Here is a 19,354-nt window from a genome sequence, read left to right as displayed (position 1 = left end):
TGTCTCTACAGCAGCTCTGCTGATCTGGTTCTCTAGCTCTACAGCAGTTCTGCTGACCTGGTTCCCTGGGTCTACAGCGCCACTGCTGACTGGGTTCTCTGGCTCTAGAGCAGCTCTGCTGACTGGTTCTCTTGTGCTACAACTGCTCTGCTGACCAAGTTCTCTGGCTCTAGAGCAGCTATACTGACCTGGTTCTCTGGCTCTAGAGCAGCTCTGCTGACCTGTTTCTCTGGCTCTACAGCAGCTCTGCTGACCTGGGTCTCGGGCTCTACAACTGCTCTGCTGACCGGCGTCTCGGACTCTACAACTGCTCTGCTGACTTGGTTCTATGGCTCTACAGCAGCTCTGCTGACCTGGTTCTCTGGCTCTAGAGGAGCTCTGCTGACCTGGTTCTCTGGCTCTAGAGAAGCTTTGCTGTCCTGGTTCTCTGGCTCTAGAGCAGCTTTGCAGACCCGGTTCTCTGGCTCTAGAGCGGCGCCGCTGACCCAGTTCTCTGGCTCTAGAGCGGCTCTGCTGACCTGGTTCTATGGCTCTTCAGCGGCTCTACTGACCTGGTTCTCTGGCTCTAGAGCGGCTCTGCTGACCTGGTTCTCTGGCTCTAGAGCGGCTCTGCTGACCTGGTTCTCTGGCTCTACAGCAGCTCTGCTGATCTGGTTCCCTGGGTCTACAGCGCCACTGCTGACCGGGTTCTCTGGCTCTAGAGCAGCTCTGCTGACCTGGTTCTCCGTTGCTACAACTGCTCTGCTGACCAAGTTCTCTGGCTCTAGAGCAGCTCTACTGACCTGGTTCTCTGGCTCTACAGCAGCTCTGCTGACCTGGTTCTCTGGCTCTACAGTAGCTCTGCTGACCTGGTTCTCTGGCTCTATAACCGCTCTGCTGACCTGGTTCTCTGGCTCTAGAGCGGCTCTGCTGGCCTGGTTCTCTGGCTCTAGAACAGCTCTGCTGACCTGGTTCTCTGGCTCTACAGCAGCTCTACTGACCTGGGTCTCAGTCTCTACAACGGCTCTGCTGAACTGGGTCTCTGGCTCTTCAGCGGCTCTGCTGACCTGGTTCTATGGCTCTTCAGCGGCTCTACTGACCTGGTTCTCTGGCTCTAGAGCGGTTCTGCTGACCTGGTTCTCTGGCTCTAGAGTGGCTCTGCTGACCTGGTTCTTTGGCTCTACAGAAGCTCTGCTGACCTGGTTCACTGCCTCTACAACACCTCTGCTGACCTGGTTCGCTGACCTGGTTCTCTGGCCCAGTTCTCTGGCCATAGAGCAGCTCTGCTGACCTCGTTCTCCGGATCTACAGCAGCTCTGCTGACCTGGTGCTGTGGCTCTACAGCAGCTCTGCTGACCTGGTTCTCTGGCACTACAGCAGCTCTGCTGACTTGGTTTCCCTGGCTCTACAGCAGCTCTGCTGACCTTGTTCTAAGGTTCTAGAGCAGCTCCGCTGACCTGGTTATCTGGCTCTACAGCAGCTTGCTGACCTGGTTCTCTGGCTCTACAACACCTCTGCTGACCCGGTTAGCTGACCTGGTTCTCTGGCCCAGTTCTCTGGCCATAGAGCATCTCTGCTGACCTGGTTCTATAGCTCTACAGCAGCTCTGCTGACCTGGTTCTCTGGCTCTAGAGCGGCTCTGCTGGCCTGGTTCCCTGGCTCTACAGCAGCTCTGCTGACCTGGGTCTCAGGCTCTACAATGGGTCTGCTGACCTGGTTCTCTGGCGCTACAGAAGCTCTGCTGACCAGCTTTTATGGCTCTACAGCAGCTTGATGACCTGCTGCTCTGGCTCTGCAGCAGCTCTGCTGACCTCGTTCTCTGTCTCTCCAGCAGCTATGCTGACCTGGTTCTAAGGCTCTACAGCAGCTCGGCTGACCTGGTTCTCTGGCTCTACAGCAGCTTGCTGACCTGGTTCGCTGACCTGGTTCCCTGGCCCAGTTCTCTGGCCATAGAGCAGCTCTACTGACCTTGTTCTCCGGATCTACAGCAGCTCTGCTGACCTGGTGCTCTAGCTCTACAGCTGTTCTGCTGACCTGGTTTTCCGGCTCTAGAGCAGCTTCACTGACCTGGTTCTCCGGCTCTAGAGCAGCTTTGCTGACCTGGTTCTCTGGCTCTAGAGCGGCTCTGCTGACCTGGTTCTCTGGCTCTAGAGCAGCTCTGCTGGCCTGGTTTTCTGGCTCTAGAGAGGCTCTGCTGACCTGGTTCTCTGGAGCGGCTCTGCAGACCCCGTTCTCTGGCTCTAGAGCGGCTCTGCTGACCTGTTTCTATGGCTCTTCAGCGGCTCTGCTGACCTGGTTCTCTGGCTCTAAAGCTGCTCTGCTGACCTGTTTCTCTGGCTCTACAGCAGCTCTGCTGACCTGGGTCTCAGGCTCTACAACGGCTCTGCTGACCTGGGTCTCGGGCTCTACAACGGCTCTGCTGACATGGTTCTATGGCTCTACAGCAGCTCTGCTGACCTGGTTCTCTGGCTCTAGAGGAGCTTTTCCGACCTGGTTCTCTGGCTCTAGAGAAGCTTGGCTGACCTGGTTCTCTGGCTCTAGAGCAGCATTGTAGACCTGGTTCTCTGGCTCTAGAGCGGCTCTGCTGACACAGTTCTCTGGCTCTAGAGCGGCTCTGCTGACCTGGTTCTCTGGTTCTACAGCAGCTCTGCTGACCTGGTTCTCTGGCTCTACAGCAGCTCTGCTGACCTGGTTCTCTGGCTCTACAACAGTTCTGCTGATCTGGTTGTCTGGTTCTAGAGCGGCTCTGTTGGCCTGGTTCTCTGGCTCTAGAGCTGCTCTGCTGACCTGGTTCTCTGGCTCTACATCAGCTCTGCTGAACTGGGTCTCAGGCTCTACAACGGCTCTGCTGACATAGGTCTCGGGCTCTACAACGGCTCTGCTGACTTGGTTCTATGGCTCTACAGCAGCTCTGCTGACCTGGTTCTCTGACTCTAGAGCAGCTCTGCTGACCTGGTTCTCTGCCTTTACAGCAGCTCTGCTGACCTGGTTCTCTGGCTCTAGAGTAGCTCTGCTGACCTCGTTCTCTGGCTCTAGATTGGCTCTGCTGACCTTGTTCTCTGGAGCAGCTCTGCTGACCTGGTTCTCTGGCCCTGCAGCAGCTCTGCTGACCTGGGTCTCAGGCTCTACAATGGCTCTGCTGATCTGGGTCTCGGGCTCTACAACGGCTCTGCTGACTTGGTTCTATGGCTCTACAGCAGCTCTGCTGACCTTGTTCTCTGGCTCTGGAGCAGCTCTGCTGACCTGGTTCTCTGGCTCAAGAGTAGCTCTGCTGACCTCGTTCTCTGGCTCTAGATTGGCTCTGCTGACCTTGTTCTCTGGAGCAGCTCTGCTGACCTGGTCCTGTGGCTCTGCAGCAGCTCTGCTGACCTGGGTCTCAGGCTCTACAATGGCTCTGCTGATCTGGGTCTCGGGCTCTACAACGGTTCTGCTGACTTGGTTCTATGGCTCTACAGCAGCTCTGCTGACCTTGTTCTCTGGCTCTAGAGCAGCTCTGCTGACCTAGTTCTATCGCTCTAGAGCAGCTCTGCTGACCTGGTTCTCCGGCTCTAGAGCAGCTTTACTAACCTGGTTCTCCGGCTCTAGAGCAGCTTTGCTGACCTGGTTCTCTGGCTATAGAGCGGCTCTGCTGACCCGGTTCTCTGGCTCTACTGCAGCTCCGCTGACATGGTTCTCTGGCTCCACAGCAGCTCTGCTGACTTGGTTCTCTGCCTTTACAGCAGCTCTGCTGACCTTGTTCTCAGGGTCTAGAGAGGCTCTGCTAACCTGGTTCTCCGGCTCTAGAGCAGCTTTACTAACCTGGTTCTCCGGCTCTAGAGCAGCTTTGCTGACCTGGTTCTCTGGCTATAGAGCGGCTCTGCTGACCCGGTTCTCTGGCTCTACTGCAGCTCCGCTGACATGGTTCTCTGGCTCCACAGCAGCTCTGCTGACTTGGTTCTCTGTCTCTACAGCAGCTCTGCTGATCTGGTTCTCTAGCTCTTCAGCAGTTCTGCTGACCTGGTTCCCTGGGTCTACAGCACGACTGCTGACTGGGTTCTCTGGCTCTAGAGCAGCTCTGCTGACTGGTTCTCTTGTGCTACAACTGCTCTGCTGACCAAGTTCTCTGGCTCTAGAGCAGCTATACTGACCTGGTTCTCTGGCTCTACAGCAGCTCTGCTGACCTGGTTCTCTGGCTCTACAGCAGCTCTGCTGACCTGGTTCTCTGGCTCTACAACAGTTCTGCTGACCTGGTTGTCTGGCTCTAGAGCGGCTCTGCTGGCCTGGTTCTCTGGCTCTAGAGCAGCTCTGCTGACCTGGGTCTCGGGCTCTACAACTGCTCTGCTGACCGGCGTCTCGGACTCTACAACTGCTCTGCTGACTTGGTTCTATGGCTCTACAGCAGCTCTGCTGACCTGGTTCTCTGGCTCTAGAGGAGCTTTGCTGTCCTGGTTCTCTGGCTCTAGAGCGGCTCTGCTGACCTGGTTCTATGGCTCTTCAGCGGCTCTACTGACCTGGTTCTCTGGCTCTAGAGCGGCTCTGCTGAACTGGTTCTCTGGCTCTAGAGCAGCTCTGCTGACCTGGTTCTCTGGCTCTACAGAAGCTCCGCTGACTTGGTTCTCTGGCTCTACAGCAGCTCTGCTGATCTGGTTCTCTAGCTCTACAGCAGCTCTGCTGACCTGGTTCCCTGGGTCTACAGCGCCACTGCTGACCGGGTTCTCTGGCTCTAGAGCAGCTCTGCTGACCTGGTTCTCCGTTGCTACAACTGCTCTGCTGACCAAGTTCTCTGGCTCTAGAGCAGCTCTACTGACCTGGTTCTCTGGCTCTACAGCAGCTCTGCTGACCTGGTTCTCTGGCTCTACAGTAGCTCTGCTGACCTGGTTCTCTGGCTCTATAACCGCTCTGCTGACCTGGTTCTCTGGCTCTAGAGCGGCTCTGCTGGCCTGGTTCTCTGGCTCTAGAACAGCTCTGCTGACCTGGTTCTCTGGCTCTACAGCAGCTCTGCTGACCTGGGTCTCAGTCTCTACAATGGCTCTGCTGAACTGGGTCTCGGGCTCTACAATGGCTGTGCTGACTTGGTTCTATGGCTCTACAGCAGCTCTGCTGACCTGGTTCTCTGGCTCTAGAGGAGCTCTGCTGACCTGGTTCTCTGGCTCTAGAGAAGCTTTGCTGTCCTGGTTCTCTGGCTCTAGAGCAGCTTTGCAGACCCGGTTCTCTGGCTCTAGAGCGGATCTGCTGACCTGGTTCTATGGCTCTTCAGCGGCTCTACTGACCTGGTTCTCTGGCTCTAGAGCGGTTCTGCTGACCTGGTTCTCTGGCTCTAGAGCGGCTCTGCTGACCTGGTTCTCTGGCTCTACAGAAGCTCTGCTGACCTGGTTCACTGCCTCTACAACACCTCTGCTGACCTAGTTCGCTGACCTGGTTCTCTGGCCCAGTTCTCTGGCCATAGAGCAGCTCTGCTGACCTCGTTCTCCGGATCTACAGCAGCTCTGCTGACCTGGTGCTGTGGCTCTACAGCAGCTCTGCTGACCTGGTTCTCTGGCTCTACAGCAGCTCTGCTGACTTGGTTTCCCTGGCTCTACAACACCTCTGCTGACCCGGTTAGCTGACCTGGTTCTCTGGCCCAGTTCTCTGGCCATAGAGCATCTCTGCTGACCTGGTTCTATAGCTCTACAGCAGCTCTGCTGACCTGGTTCTCTGGCTCTAGAGCGGCTCTGCTGGCCTGGTTCCCTGGCTCTACAGCAGCTCTGCTGACCTGGGTCTCAGGCTCTACAATGGGTCTGCTGACCTGGTTCTCTGGCGCTACAGAAGCTCTGCTGACCAGCTTTTATGGCTCTACAGCAGCTTGATGACCTGCTGCTCTGGCTCTGCAGCAGCTCTGCTGACCTCGTTCTCTGTCTCTCCAGCAGCTATGCTGACCTGGTTCTAAGGCTCTACAGCAGCTCGGCTGACCTGGTTCTCTGGCTCTACAGCAGCTTGCTGACCTGGTTCGCTGACCTGGTTCCCTGGCCCAGTTCTCTGGCCATAGAGCAGCTCTACTGACCTTGTTCTCTGGATCTACAGCAGCTCTGCTGACCTGGTGCTCTGGCGCTACAGCTGTTCTGCTGACCTGGTTTTCCGGCTCTAAAGCAGCTTCACTGACCTGGTTCTCCGGCTATAGAGCAGCTTTGCTGACCTGGTTCTCTGGCTCTAGAGCGGCTCTGCTGACCTGGTTCTCTGGCTCTAGAGCAGCTCTGCTGGCCTGGTTTTCTGGCTCTAGAGAGGCTCTGCTGACCTGATTCTCTGGAGCGTCTCTGCAGACCCCGTTCTCTGGCTCTAGAGCGGCTCTGCTGACCTGGTTCTGTGGCTCTTCAGAGGCTCTGCTGACCTGGTTCTCTGGCTCTAAAGCTGCTCTGCTGACCTGTTTCTCTGGCTCTACAGCAGCTCTGCTGACCTGGGTCTCAGGCTCTACAACGGCTCTGCTGACCTGGGTCTCGGGCTCTACAACGGCTCTGCTGACATGGTTCTATGGCTCTACAGCAGCTCTGCTGACCTGGTTCTCTGGCTCTAGAGGAGCTTTGCCGACCTGGTTCTCTGGCTCTAGAGAAGCTTTGCTGACCTGGTTCTCTGGCTCTAGAGCAGCATTGCAGACCTGGTTCTCTGGCTCTAGAGCGGCTCTGCTGACACAGTTCTCTGGCTCTAGAGCGGCTCTGCTGACCTGGTTCTATGGCTCTTCAGCGGCCCTGCTGACCTGGTTCTCTGGCTCTAGAGCTGCTCTGCTGACCTGGTTCTCTGGCTCTACATCAGCTCTGCTGAACTGGGTTTCAGGCTCTACAACGGCTCTGCTGACCTAGGTCTCGGGCTCTACAACGGCTCTGCTGACTTGGTTCTATGGCTCTACAGCAGCTCTGCTGACCTGGTTCTCTGACTCTAGAGCAGCTCTGCTGACCTGGTTCACTGCCTCTACAGCAGCTCTGCTGACCTGGTTCTCTGGCTCTAGAGTAGCTCTGCTGACCTCGTTCTCTGGCTCTAGATTGGCTCTGCTGACCTTGTTCTCTGGCCCTGCAGCAGCTCTGCTGACCTGGGTCTCAGGCTCTACAATGGCTCTGCTGATCTGGGTCTCGGGCTCTACAACGGCTCTGCTGACTTGGTTCTATGGCTCTACAGCAGCTCTGCTGACCTTGTTCTCTGGCTCTGGAGCAGCTCTGCTGACCTGGTTCTCTGGCTCTAGAGTAGCTCTGCTGACCTCGTTCTCTGGCTCTAGATTGGCTCTGCTGACCTTGTTCTCTGGAGCAGCTCTGCTGACCTGGTCCTGTGGCTCTGCAGCAGCTCTGCTGACCTGGGTCTCAGGCTCTACAATGGCTCTGCTGATCTGGGTCTCGGGCTTACAACGGCTCTGCTGACTTGGTTCTATGGCTCTACAGCAGCTCTGCTGACCTTGTTCTCTGGCTCTAGAGCAGCTCTGCTGTCCTAGTTCTCTGGCTCTAGAGCAGCTCTGCTGACCTGGTTCTCCGGCTCTAGAGCAGCTTTACTAACCTGGTTCTCCGGCTCTAGAGCAGCTTTGCTGACCTGGTTCTCTGGCTATAGAGCGGCTCTGCTGACCTGTTTCTCTGGCTCTACAGCAGCTCTCCTGACCTGGGTCTCAAGCTCTACAATGGCTCTGCTGACCTGGGTCTCGGTTCTATGGCTCTACAGCAGCTCTGCTGACCTGGTTCTCTGGCTCTAGAGCAGCTCTGCTGACCTGGTTTTCTGGCTCTAGAGCAGCTCTGCTGACCTGGTTCTCCGGCTCTAGAGCAGCTTTGCTGACCTGATTCTCTGGCTCTAGAGCAGCTTTGCTGCCCTGGTTCTCTGGCTCTACAGCAGCTCTGCTGACCTGGTTCTCTGGCTCTACAGCAGCTCCGCTGACCTGATTCTCTGGCTCTAGAGCAGCTTTGCTGCCCTGGTTCTCTGGCTCTACAGCAGCTCTGCTGACCTGGTTCTCTGGCTCCACAGCAGCTCTGCTGACTTGGTTCTCTGCCTTAACAGCAGCTCTGCTGACCTGGTTCTCAGGCTCTAGAGAGGCTCTGCTGACCTGGTTTTCTGGCTCTACAGCAGCTGTGCTGACCTGGTTCTCCGGCTCTACAATGGCTCTGCTGACCAGGTTCTCAGGCTCTACAGCAGCTTGCTGACCTGGTTCTCTGGCTTTAGAGTGGCTCTGCTGGCCTGGTTCTCTGGCTCTAGAGCAGCTCTGCTGACCTGGTTCTCTGGCTCTAGAGCGGCTTTGCTGACCTGGTTTTCTGGCTCTACCGCAGCACTGCTGACATGTTTTTATGGCTCTACAATGGCTCTGCTGTCCTGGTTCTCAGGCTCTACTGCAGCTTGATGACCTGGTTCTCTGGCTCTTCAGCGGCTCTGCTGACCTGGTTCTCAGGCTCTACAACGGCTCTGCTGACCTGGTTCTCTGGAGCGGCACTGCTGACCCGGTTCTCCAGATCTACAGAAGCTCTGCTGACCTGGTGCTCTGACTCTACAGCAGCTCTGCTGACCTGGTTCTCTGGCTCTGCAGCAGCTCTGCAGCTCTGTGGACCTGGTTCTCTGGCTCTACAGCAGCTCTGCTAACTTGGTTTCTCTGGCTCTACAGCAGCTCTGCTGACCAGGTTCTCTGGCTCTACAGCAGCTCTACTGACTTGGTTCTAAGGTTCTACAGCAGCTCCGCTGACCTGGTTCTCTGGCTCTACAGCAGCTTGCTGACCTGGTTCTAAGGTTCTACAGCACCTCCGCTGACCTGGTTCTCTGGCTCTACAGCAGCTTGCTGACCTGGTTCTCTGGCTCTACAACACCTCTGCTGATCCGGTTAGCTGACCTGGTTCTCTGGCCATAGAGCATCTCTGCTGACCTGGTTCTATGGCTCTACAGCAGCTCTGCTGACCTGGTTCTCTGGCTCTAGAGCGGGTCTGCTGGCCTGGTTCCCTGGCTCTACAGCAGTTCTGCTGACCTGGGTCTCAGGCTCTACAATGGGTCTGCTGACCTGGGTATCTGGCTTTACAGAAGCTCTGCTGACCTGGTTCTATGTCTCTACAGCATCTTGCAGACCAGCTTCTCTGGCTCTACAGCAGCTTGATGACCTGCTTCTCTGGCTCTGCAGCAGCTCTGCTGACCTCGTTCTCTAGCTCTCCAGCAGCTCGGCTGACCTGGTTCTCTGGCTCTCCAGCAGCTTGCTGACCTGGTTCTCTGGGTCTACAACACCTCTGCTGACCTGGTTCGCTGACCTGGTTCCCTGGCCCAGTTCTCTGGCCATAGAGCAGCTCTGCTGACCTTGTTCTCCGGATCTACAGCAGCTCTGCTGACCTGGTGCTCTGGCTCTACTGCAGTTCTGCTGACCTGGTTCTCAGACTCTAGAACAACTCTGCTGACCTTGTTCTCTGTCTCTACAGCAGCTCTGCTGACCTGCTTCTCTAGCTCTACAGCAGCTCTGCAGACCTGGTTCTCTGGCTCTACAGCAGCTCTGCTGATCTGGTTCTCTAGCTCTTCAGCAGTTCTGCTGACCTGGTTCCCTGGGTCTACAGCGCCACTGCTGACCGGGTTCTCTGGCTCTAGAGCAGCTCTGCTGACTGGTTCTCTGGTGCTACAACTGCTCTGCTGACCAAGTTCTCTGGCTCTAGAGCAGCTCTACTGACCTGGTTCTCTGGCTCTACAGCAGCTCTGCTGACCTGGTTCTCTGGCTCTACAACAGTTCTGCTGACCTGGTTCTCTGGCTCTAGAGCGGCTCTGCTGGCCTGGTTCTCTGGCTCTAGAGCAGCTCTGCTGACCTGGGTCTCGGACTCTACAACTGGTCTGCTGACCTGGGTCTTGGGCTCTACAACTGCTCTGCTGACTTGGTTCTATGGCTCTACAGCAGCTCTGCTGACCTGGTTCTCTGGCTCTAGAGGAGCTTTGCTGACCTGGTTCTCTGGCTCTAGAGAAGCTTTGCTGTCCTGGTTCTCTGGCTCTAGAGCAGCTTTGCAGACCCGGTTTTCTGGCTCTAGAGCGGCTCCGCTGACCCAGTTCTCTGGCTCTAGAGCGGCTCTGCTGACCTGGTTCTATGGCTCTTCAGCGGCTCTATTGACCTGGTTCTCTGGCTCTAGAGCGGCTCTGCTGACCTGGTTCTCTGGCTCTAGAGCCGCTCTGCTGACCTGGTTCTCTGGCTCTACAGAAGCTCTGCTGACCTGGTTCTCTGGCTCTACAGCAGCTTGCTGACCAGCTTCTCTGGCTCTACAGCAGCTTGATGACCTGCTTCTCCGGCTCTGCAGCATCTCTACTGACTTGGTTTCTCTGGCTCTACAGCAGCTCTGCTGACCTGGTTCTAAGGTTCTACAGCAGCTCCGCTGACCTGGTTCTCTGGCTCTAGAGCGGCTCTGCGGGCCTGGTTCCCTGGCTCTACAGCAGCTCTGCTGACCTGGGTCTTAGGCTCTACAATGGGTCTGCTAACCTGGGTATCTGGCTCTACAGAAGCTCTGCTGACCTGGTTCTATGGCTCTACAGCAGCTTGCTGACCAGCTTCTCTGGCTCTACAGCAGCTTGATGACCTGCTTCTCTGGCTCTGCAGCAGCTCTGCTGACCTCGTTCTCTGTTTCTCCAGCAGCTCGGCTGACCTGGTTCTTTGGCTCTACAGCAGCTTGCTGACCTGGTTAGCTGACCTGGTTCCCTGGCCCAGTTCTCTGGCCATAGAGCAGCTCTGCTGACCTTGTTCTCCGGATCTACAGCAGCACTGCTGACCTGGTGCTCTGGCTCTACAGCAGTTCTGCTGACCTAGTTCTCAGACTCTAGAACAACTCTGCTGACCTTGTTCTCTGTCTCTACAGCAGCTCTGCTGACCTGCTTCTCTAGCTCTACAGCAGCTCTGCGGACCTCGTTCTCTGGCTCTACAGCAGCTCTGCTGACTTGGTTCTCTGGCTCTACAGCAGCTCTGCTGATCTGGTTCTCTAGCTCTACAGCAGCTCTGCTGACCTGGTTCCCTGGGTCTACAGCGCCACTGCTGACTGGGTTCTCTGGCTCTAGAGCAGCTCTGCTGACCTGGTTCTCCGTTGCTACAAGTGCTCTGCTGACCAAGTTCTCTGGCTCTAGAGCAGCTCTACTGACCTGGTCTCTGGCTCTACAACAGCTCTGCTGACCTGGTTCTCTGGCTCTACAGTAGCTCTGCTGACCTGGTTCTCTGGCTCTATAACCGCTTTGCTGACCTGGTTCTCTGGCTCTAGAGCGGCTCTGCTGGCCTGGTTCTCTGGCTCTAGAACAGCTCTGCTGACCTGGTTCTCTGGCTCTACAGCAGCTCTGCTGACCTGGGTCTCAGTCTCTACAACGGCTCTGCTGAACTGGGTCTCGGGCTCTACAACGGCTCTGCTGACTTGGTTCTATGGCTCTACAGCAGCTTTGCTGACCTGGTTCTCTGGCTCTAGAGGAGCTCTGCTGACCTGGTTCTCTGGCTCTAGAGAAGCTTTGCTGTCCTGGTTCTCTGGCTCTAGAGCAGCTTTGCAGACCCGGTTCTCTGGCTCTAGAGCGGCTCTGCTGACCTGGTTCTATGGCTCTTCAGCGGCTCTACTGACCTGGTTCTCTGGCTCTAGAGCGGTTCTGCTGACCTGGTTCTCTGGCTCTAGAGCGGCTCTGCTGACCTGGTTCTCTGGCTCTACAGAAGCTCTGCTGACCTGGTTTACTGCCTCTACAACACCTCTGCTGACCTGGTTCGCTGACCTGGTTCTCTGGCCCAGTTCTCTGGCCATAGAGCAGCTCTGCTGACCTCGTTCTCCGGATCTACAGCAGCTCTGCTGACCTGGTGCTGTGGCTCTACAGCAGCTCTGCTGACCTGGTTCTCTGGCTCTACAGCAGCTCTGCTGACTTGGTTTCCCTGGCTCTACAGCAGCTCTGCTGACCTGGTTCTAAGGTTCTACAGCAGCTCCGCTGACCTGGTTTTCTGGCTCTACAGCAGCTTGCTGACCTGGTTCTCTGGCTCTACAACACCTCTGCTGACCCGGTTAGCTGACCTGGTTCTCTGGCCCAGTTCTCTGGCCATAGTGCATCTCTGCTGACCTGGTTCTATAGCTCTACAGCAGCTCTGCTGACCTGGTTCTCTGGCTCTAGAGCGGCTCTGCTGGCCTGGTTCCCTGGCTCTACAGCAGCTCTGCTGACCTGGGTCTCAGGCTCTACAATGGGTCTGCTGACCTGGTTCTCTGGCGCTACAGAAGCTCTGCTGACCAGCTTTTATGGCTCTACAGCAGCTTGATGACCTGCTGCTCTGGTTCTGCAGCAGCTCTGCTGACCTCGTTCTCTGTCTCTCCAGCAGCTATGCTGACCTGGTTCTAAGGCTCTACAGCAGCTCGGCTGACCTGGTTCTCTGGCTCTACAGCAGCTTGCTGACCTGGTTCGCTGACCTGGTTCCCTGGCCCAGTTCTCTGGCCATAGAGCAGCTCTACTGACCTTGTTCTCCGGCTCTAGAGCAGCTTTGCTGACCTGATTCTCTGGCTCTAGAGCAGCTTTGCTGACCTGGTTCTCTGGCTCTACAGCAGCTCTGCTGACCTGGTTCTCTGGCTCTACAGCAGCTCCGCTGACCTGGTTCTCTGGCTCCACAGCAGCTCTGCTGACTTGGTTCTCTGCCTTAACAGCAGCTCTGCTGACCTGGTTCTCAGGCTCTAGAGAGGCTCTGCTGACCTGGTTTTCTGGATCTACAGCAGCTGTGCTGACCTGGTTCTCCGGCTCTACAATGGCTCTGCTGACCAGGTTCTCAGGCTCTACAGCAGCTTGCTGACCTGGTTCTCTGGCTTTAGAGTGGCTCTGCTGGCCTGGTTCTCTGGCTCTAGAGCAGCTCTGCTGACCTGGTTCTCTGGCTCTAGAGCGGCTTTGCTGACCTGGTTTTCTGGCTCTACCGCAGCACTGCTGACATGTTTTTATGGCTCTACAATGGCTCTGCTGTCCTGGTTCTCAGGCTCTACTGCAGCTTGATGACCTGGTTCTCTGGCTCTTCAGCGGCTCTGCTGACCTGGTTCTCAGGCTCTACAACGGCTCTGCTGACCTGGTTCTCTGGAGCAGCACTGCTGACCCGGTTCTCCGGATCTACAGCAGCTCTGCTGACCTGGTGCTCTGGCTCTACAGCAGCTCTGCTGACCTGGTTCTCTGGCTCTGCAGCAGCTCTGCAGCTCTGTGGACCTGGTTCTCTGGCTCTACAGCAGCTCTGCTAACTTGGTTTCTCTGGCTCTACAGCAGCTCTGCTGACCAGGTTCTCTGGCTCTACAGCAGCTCTACTGACTTGGTTCTAAGGTTCTACAGCAGCTCCGCTGACCTGGTTCTCTGGCTCTACAGCAGCTTGCTGACCTGGTTCTAAGGTTCTACAGCACCTCCGCTGACCTGGTTCTCTGGCTCTACAGCAGCTTGCTGACCTGGTTCTCTGGCTCTACAACACCTCTGCTGATCCGGTTAGCTGACCTGGTTCTCTGGCCATAGAGCATCTCTGCTGACCTGGTTCTATGGCTCTACAGCAGCTCTGCTGACCTGGATCTCTGGCTCTAGAGCGGGTCTGCTGGCCTGGTTCCCTGGCTCTACAGCAGTTCTGCTGACCTGGGTCTCAGGCTCTACAATGGGTCTGCTGACCTGGGTATCTGGCTCTACAGAAGCTCTGCTGACCTGGTTCTATGTCTCTACAGCATCTTGCAGACCAGCTTCTCTGGCTCTACAGCAGCTTGATGACCTGCTTCTCTGGCTCTGCAGCAGCTCTGCTGACCTCGTTCTCTAGCTCTCCAGCAGCTCGGCTGACCTGGTTCTCTGGCTCTCCAGCAGCTTGCTGACCTGGTTCTCTGGGTCTACAACACCTCTGCTGACCTGGTTCGCTGACCTGGTTCCCTGGCCCAGTTCTCTGGCCATAGAGCAGCTCTGCTGACCTTGTTCTCCGGATCTACAGCAGCTCTGCTGACCTGGTGCTCTGGGTCTACAGCGCCACTGCTGACCGGGTTCTCTGGCTCTAGAGCAGCTCTGCTGACTGGTTCTCTGGTGCTACAACTGCTCTGCTGACCAAGTTCTCTGGCTCTAGAGCAGCTCTACTGACCTGGTTCTCTGGCTCTACATCAGCTCTGCTGACCTGGTTCTCTGGCTCTACAACAGTTCTGCTGACCTGGTTCTCTGGCTCTAGAGCGGCTCTGCTGGCCTGGTTCTCTGGCTGTAGAGCAGCTCTGCTGACCTGGTTCTCTGGCTCTAGAGGAGCTTTGCTGACCTGGTTCTCTGGCTCTAGAGAAGCTTTGCTGTCCTGGTTCTCTGGCTCTAGAGCAGCTTTGCAGACCCGGTTCTCTGGCTCTAGAGCGGCTCCGCTGACCCAGTTCTCTGGCTCTAGAGCGGCTCTGCTGACCTGGTTCTATGGCTCTTCAGCGGCTCTACTGACCTGGTTCTCTGGCTCTAGAGCGGCTCTGCTGACCTGGTTCTCTGGCTCTAGAGCGGCTCTGCTGGCCTGGTTCTCTGGCTCTACAGAAGCTCTGCTGACCTGGTTCTCTGGCTCTACAGCAGCTTGCTGACCATCTTCTCTGGCTCTACAGCAGCTTGATGACCTGCTTCTCCGGCTCTGCAGCATCTCTACTGACTTGGTTTCTCTGGCTCTACAGCAGCTCTGCTAACCTGGTTCTAAGGTTCTACAGCAGCTCCGCTGACCTGGTTCTCTGGCTCTAGAGCGGCTCTGCTGGCCTGGTTCCTTGGCTCTACAGCAGCTCTGCTGACCTGGGTCTCAGGCTCTACAATGGGTCTGCTAACCTGGGTATCTGGCTCTACAGAAGCTCTGCTGACCTGGTTCTATGGCTCTACAGCAGCTTGCTGACCAGCTTCTCTGGCTCTACAGCAGCTTGATGACCTGCTTCTCTGGCTCTGCAGCAGCTCTGCTGACCTCGTTCTCTGTTTCTCCAGCAGCTCGGCTGACCTGGTTCTCTGGCTCTACAGCAGCTTGCTGACCTGGTTCGCTGACCTGGTTCCCTGGCCCAGTTCTCTGGCCATAGAGCAGCTCTGCTGACCTTGTTCTCCGGATCTACAGCAGCACTGCTGACCTGGTGCTCTGCCTCTACAGCAGTTCTGCTGACCTAGTTCTCAGACTCTAGAACAACTCTGCTGACCTTGTTCTCTGTCTCTACAGCAGCTCTGCTGACCTGCTTCTCTAGCTCTACAGCAGCTCTGCGGACCTCGTTCTCTGGCTCTACAGCAGCTCTGCTGACTTGGTTCTCTGGCTCTACAGCAGCTCTGCTGATCTGGTTCTCTAGCTCTACAGCAGCTCTGCTGACCTGGTTCCCTGGGTCTACAGCGCCACTGCTGACTGGGTTCTCTGGCTCTAGAGCAGCTCTGCTGACCTGGTTCTCCGTTGCTACAACTGCTCTGCTGACCAAGTTCTCTGGCTCTAGAGCAGCTCTACTGACCTGGTTCTCTGGCTCTACAACAGCTCTGCTGACCTGGTTCTCTGGCTCTACAGTAGCTCTGCTGACCTGGTTCTCTGGCTCTATAACCGCTCTGCTGACCTGGTTCTCTGGCTCTAGAGCGGCTCTGCTGGCCTGGTTCTCTGGCTCTAGAACAGCTCTGCTGACCTGGTTCTCTGGCTCTACAGCAGCTCTGCTGACCTGGGTCTCAGTCTCTACAACGGCTCTGCTGAACTGGGTCTCGGGCTCTACAACGGCTCTGCTGACTTGGTTCTATGGCTCTACAGCAGCTCTGCTGACCTGGTTCTCTGGCTCTAGAGGAGCTCTGCTGACCTGGTTCTCTGGCTCTAGAGAAGCTTTGCTGTCCTGGTTCTCTAGCTCTAGAGCAGCTTTGCAGACCCGGTTCTCTGGCTCTAGAGCGGCTCTGCTGACCTGGTTCTATGGCTCTTCAGCGGCTCTACTGACCTGGTTCTCTGGCTCTAGAGCGGTTCTGCTGACCTGGTTCTCTGGCTCTAGAGCGGCTCTGCTGACCTGGTTCTCTGGCTCTACAGAAGCTCTGCTGACCTGGTTCACTGCCTCTACAACACCTCTGCTGACCTGGTTCGCTGACCTGGTTCTCTGGCCCAGTTCTCTGGCCATAGAGCAGCTCTGCTGACCTCGTTCTCCGGATCTACAGCAGCTCTGCTGACCTGGTGCTGTGGCTCTACAGCAGCTCTGCTGACCTGGTTCTCTGGCTCTACAGCAGCTCTGCTGACTTGGTTTCCCTGGCTCTACAGCAGCTCTGCTGACCTGGTTCTAAGGTTCTAAAGCAGCTCCGCTGACCTGGTTATCTGGCTCTACAGCAGCTTGCTGACCTGGTTCTCTGGCTCTACAACACCTCTGCTGACCCGGTTAGCTGACCTGGTTCTCTGGCCCAGTTCTCTGGCCATAGTGCATCTCTGCTGACCTGGTTCTATAGCTCTACAGCAGCTCTGCTGACCTGGTTCTCTGGCTCTAGAGCGGCTCTGCTGGCCTGGTTCCCTGGCTCTACAGCAGCTCTGCTGACCTGGGTCTCAGGCTCTACAATGGGTCTGCTGACCTGGTTCTCTGGCGCTACAGAAGCTCTGCTGACCAGCTTTTATGGCTCTACAGCAGCTTGATGACCTGCTGCTCTGGTTCTGCAGCAGCTCTGCTGACCTCGTTCTCTGTCTCTCCAGCAGCTATGCTGACCTGGTTCTAAGGCTCTACAGCAGCTCGGCTGACCTGGTTCTCTGGCTCTACAGCAGCTTGCTGACCTGGTTCGCTGACCTGGTTCCCTGGCCCAGTTCTCTGGCCATAGAGCAGCTCTACTGACCTTGTTCTCCGGATCTACAGCAGCTCTGCTGACCTGGTGCTCTGGCTCTACAGCAGTTCTGCTGACCTGGTTCTCAGACTCTAGAACAACTCTGCTGACCTTGTTCTCTGTCTCTACAGCAGCTCTGCTAACCTGCTTCTCTAGCTCTACAGCAGCTCTGCTGACCTGGTTCCCTGGGTCTACAGCGCCACTGCTGACCGGGTTCTCAGGCTCTAGAGCAGCTCTGCTGACCTGGTTCTCTGGTGCAATTCAATTAAAAGTAGGGAAAAAGAAGAGGCTGTGATCCAAACGGCTTCCAGCTAGTCATTTATAATCAAAAGGGAATGTATCACTTGTTGCTGGCACCAGGGTTCAGGTGGCTGTTTCCGATATAGGTAAAAAACCCTCAATCACATAAAGCAGTACGAGGGCGGTATATCTTGGTTCTCCGCCTTTAAATACGTGATAGCATCATCATTGGGTTTATTCCATGCATCCTCCAACCTGGAGGGAACCACTGAATCTTCCAGTAGTGATCAGGGAAAAAATTATAAAATAAAAAAGTGAGAAGTGCTCAAGTGAAGTGATTGGTTATGATAAAAATTCCTCACGCTACCTATAAAAAAGCTTTTATTCTAATAGGTGCTGGGGAAAGGTTAAAAACATCGAGTTGCAGACTGGACGTATTATGGATCCTCTGCGATGTTAATCGTAGTGGTCGGTCGACATGTTTCAGCTCTTAGAGTGCCCGGGAAGGGGTCAGGGAGCTTTCTTCAGGACCTTAAGTGAATAAAGTGAATTGGGATATTTTCCAATATCATGTGGAAGTTCCAATATCAATTCAGAGGGACTTCGTCAGGGGTAGTACCTATATACAAGGATAGGAGGGGGGAAAAAGGGGGGGAGGTAAGTATAAGTGTCCTTGGTTAATGCAAGGAGGACGTTTTCATTAGTCAAGGATGCTGCAAAAGTAGTAAAATAAGCAATACAAAAGCAACTATAATTGGCAAATCTTTATATACATTTGGTATACATTTTTATCTGCAAGTGGAGATTTGAACCAACGCTCATTGGGAGTGAGCTTTCAAAATGCAATGTGCTGGGAAGCAAGCGGTTAAAGAAATGTTTATCTATAGAGAAATAATGCTAATTTGCGGAAAAGTTGTGAGCGTTTATAAACCTTTTAATAGAGTAAAGTTGTGGCTCTGAGGCGTGGTTAGTACAAGGCCCATTAGGTATATTGAAAGGGCTTAAGGACGGTACAAATCCGTCTGTAATAGCAGCAGTGTTAGTAATAAATAAGTACTGTTCCGCATCGAGCCCTTCGGTATGTAAAATTAGAAGGGTTTGTGGACGGTACGGTACGTACTAGTCTATGATAGCGGCAGTATTAGTAATAAAGTTCCGCATCAATGTATACGCATACTTTGTTAAAGCCAAGTGGTGGATGTGATGTGCGCTAAGAGGGAGGTCGAGTGCGCTAGGCGGGAAGTCGTCGTTAACAAGGTGCCATCTGTACAGCAATGTGGAAAGCGGTCTCGTGCGCGCTAGGTGGAAAGTATGCGCTGAATTCAGCTTCTAAAGAAAGGTACCTGAGGTATTCCAATTACGGACTCCGTACATTGATGCAGGCAGCGATATTGCTGTACGGATAAAGGAAAAATGAGCATTACAGAAGGAGTTACAGATTAACGTTACGTGTCTTCAGAGTTGAGCTGGTGTTCAGGTCTCCGTACCGCGATTGACAGCTACGACTTGTGCTGACTCTAGTTCCCTGTGTTGACGGGGAAACCGGGGGTGTGTTTAAATAGCGGGATAAGCGTCAGCAAAAGAGGACTGGTGAAAGCGGTGTCTGTACCAGAAAACTTTATTGAATTGAAAAATTCATTGTGTATGTATTATTAAAGGCATCAGTATTTACTGAAGAGAAATTATTTGTTAAAGTCAACGGTATTTGCTGAACGTGATTGAGGGTTTTTTACCTATATCGGAAACAGCCACCTGAACCCTGGTGCCAGCAACAAGTGATCCATTCCCTTTTGATTATAAATGACTGGTTCTCTGGTGCCACAACTGCTCTGCTGACCAAGTTCTCTGGCTCTAGAGCAACTCTACTGACCTGGTTCTCTGAGTCTACAGCAGCTCTGCTGACCTGGTTCTCTGTCTCTACAGCAGCTCTGCTGACCTGGTTCTCTGTCTCTACAGCAGCTCTGCTGACCTGGTTCTCTGGCTCTAGAGGAGCTCTGCTGACCTGGTTCTCTAGCTCTAGAGAAGCTTTGTTGTCCTGGTTCTCTGGCTCTAGAGCAGCTTTGCAGACCCGGTTCTTTGGCTCTAGAGCGGCTCTGCTGACCCAGTTCTCTGGCTCTAGAGCGGCTCTGGTGACCTGGTTCTATGGCTCTTCAGCGGCTCTATTGACCTGGTTCTCTGGCTCTACAGCGGCTCTGCTGACCTGGTTCTCTGGCTCTAGAGCGGCTGTGCTGACCTGGTTCTCTGGCTCTACAGCAGCGCTGCTGACCTGGGTCTCAGGCTCGACAATGGCTCTGCTGACCTAGGTCTCGGGCTCTACAACGGCTCTGCTGACTTGGTTCTATGGCTCTACAGCAGCTCTGCTGACCTGGTTCTCTGGCTCTAGATGAGCTATACTGACCTGGTTCTCTGGCTCTAGAGAAGCTTTGCTGATCTGGTTCTCTGGCTCTAGAGCAGCTTTACAGACCTGGTTCTCTGG

This window comes from Triturus cristatus, chromosome 1_1, assembly GCF_964204655.1.
Source record: "Triturus cristatus chromosome 1_1, aTriCri1.1, whole genome shotgun sequence".
NCBI lineage: Eukaryota > Metazoa > Chordata > Amphibia > Caudata > Salamandridae > Triturus > Triturus cristatus.
The sequence above is the reverse complement of the archived record's forward strand: the minus strand, read 5'-3'. Positions refer to the sequence as shown.